This window comes from Vanessa cardui, chromosome 27 (assembly GCF_905220365.1).
Source record: "Vanessa cardui chromosome 27, ilVanCard2.1, whole genome shotgun sequence".
In the NCBI taxonomy this organism is placed as follows: Eukaryota; Metazoa; Arthropoda; class Insecta; order Lepidoptera; family Nymphalidae; genus Vanessa; species Vanessa cardui.
In genome coordinates this window covers 8160089-8162588 of record NC_061149.1, presented here as the reverse complement: position 1 = coordinate 8162588, position 2500 = coordinate 8160089, and the positions used below count along the sequence as shown (strand labels likewise).

Below are 2500 nucleotides of genomic sequence, written 5' to 3'. Positions count from 1 at the left end.
AAAAATAAAAAAAAAATATATTAAAAAAAAAAAAATAAAAAAAAAGAAATACATTTTATATGAAGATGACGATGTGTTAAATCAATAACACGACGTACTTTCCTCGCAACCGACATTCTGAAATATATCGAATAAGACGCGTTACACGACTCTCGCGACACAACACGTACACACAACAAGAGTGATCATAAAAATCATCGAGTTGTTGTCGTTGTTGTTGTAGTTTAGAAAATCGCGTCCTCGCATCGAAAAACGACAATCTCGAACGTCTGATCGCTTGTTTTTAAATAATAATAATCCCGTTTCTATTCAGTGAAGACGAACGTACGAACGAACGAACACAGAAACACATCACCACGTTACTTTACGTTACGTATACTACTTACACACGTATATCGTATCTCACGCGTACGTCGAGGACTCGATAACGTAGTTGTAGTAGTAGTAGTAGTAGTAGTAGTTTCGTAGGTGCGTGCGTGTGCGCGTACGTGCGTATCGACGACGACGCTGATTGACGTTCTTATTATTATTATTTTTTTTTTTGTTATTTGATATTATCGTTCATCATCGCACTCGATCTACATAGAGAAAGAGATTGATAACGTTAACGTTAATGATCCTTCCGCAGGTTCCCCTACGGAAACCTTGTTACGACTTTTACTTCCTCTAAATGATCAAGTTTGGTCAACTTCCCAGCAACGCCGACGGCCGTGAAGCCACCGCGTGTCGGTCCGAAGACCTCACTAAATCATTCAATCGGTAGTAGCGACGGGCGGTGAGTACAAAGGGCAGGGACGTAATCAACGCGAGCTTATGACTCGCGCTTACTAGGAATTCCTCGTTTATGGGGGATAATTGCAAACCCCAATCCCCAGCACGAAGGAGTTTCAACGGGTTGCCCGGGCCTCTAGGCCAGGGAGAACATGCTGATTCCTTCAGTGTAGCGCGCGTGCGGCCCAGGACATCTAAGGGCATCACAGACCTGTTATTGCTCAATCTCGTGCGGCTCGAAGCCGCCGGTCCCTCTAAGAAGAATTTTAATACGCCGCCAGTGAGTTGCTCGACCGAAATCGAGCACACCTAAATGACGACGCCTATTTAGCAGGCTAGAGTCTCGTTCGTTACCGGAATTAACCAGACAAATCGCTCCACCAACTAAGAACGGCCATGCACCACCACCCACCGAATCAAGAAAGAGCTATTAATCTGTCAATCCTTCCGGTGTCCGGGCCTGGTGAGATTTCCCGTGTTGAGTCAAATTAAGCCGCAGGCTCCACTCCTGGTGGTGCCCTTCCGTCAATTCCTTTAAGTTTCAGCTTTGCAACCATACTCCCCCCGGAGTCCAAAATCTTTGGTTTCCCGGAAGCTGCCCGCCGAGCCATTGTAGTAACGTCGGCGGATCGCTAGATGACATATTTACGGTTAGAACTAGGGCGGTATCTAATCGCCTTCGAACCTCTAACTTTCGTTCTTGATTGATGAAAACACCTTTGGCAAATGCTTTCGCTGATGTTCGTCTTGCGACGATCCAAGAATTTCACCTCTAACGTCGCAATACGAATGCCCCCAGTTATCCCTATTAATCATTACCTCGGAGTTCTGAAAACCAACAAAATAGAACCGAGATCATATTCTATTATTCCATGCACGAAATATTCAAGCGGCATTTTGAGCCCGCTTTGAGCACTCTAATTTGTTCAAAGTAAAATTGTCGGCCCATCTCGACACTCACTGAAGAGCACCGCGATAGGATTTTGATATTGAACCGGCGTTTTACCGCCGGCTCACCGACGATATGCTCCGCAGACGTGTCAGTATCACCGCGGATGCGGTGCACCGACAGCGCGGCGCACAAATGCAACTACGAGCTTTTTAACCGCAACAATTTTAGTATACGCTATTGGAGCTGGAATTACCGCGGCTGCTGGCACCAGACTTGCCCTCCAATTGTTCCTCGTTAAAATATTTAAAGTGTACTCATTCCGATTACGAGGCCTCGAAAGAGTCCCGTATCGTTATTTTTCGTCACTACCTCCCCGTGCCGGGAGTGGGTAATTTGCGCGCCTGCTGCCTTCCTTGGATGTGGTAGCCGTTTCTCAGGCTCCCTCTCCGGAATCGAACCCTGATTCCCCGTTACCCGTGACAACCATGGTAGTCGCAGAAACTACCATCGAAAGTTGATAAGGCAGACATTTGAAAGATGCGTCGCCGGTACTGGACCATGCGATCGGCAAAAGTTATCCAGATTCATCAAAATTAACGACTTCGGACGAGACGCCCTCCGTCGATTGGTTTTGATCTAATAAAAGCACTCATCCCATCACTGGTCAGAGTTCTGATTGCATGTATTAGCTCTAGAATTACCACAGTTATCCAAGTAACTGAGTAAGATCTAAGGAACCAAAACTGATATATTGAGCCATTCGCGGTATCGCCTTAATACGGCTTGCACTGAGACATGCATGGCTTAATCTTTGAGACAAGCATATAACTACTGGCA

The 2500-nt window shown here is 45.9% G+C and overlaps 1 non-coding gene across 1 annotated transcript in view; it reads right to left on the bottom strand.

Moving 5' to 3' along the window:
* Positions 1 to 611: 611 nt before the first annotated feature.
* The window catches only part of LOC124541329, a 1903-nt gene continuing 14 nt past the window's right edge, over positions 612 to 2500 (bottom strand). Inside the window, exon 1 of the ribosomal RNA XR_006967239.1 lies at positions 612 to 2500. This exon is cut by the window's right edge and continues 14 nt beyond it. This is a non-coding gene — a ribosomal RNA (small subunit ribosomal RNA).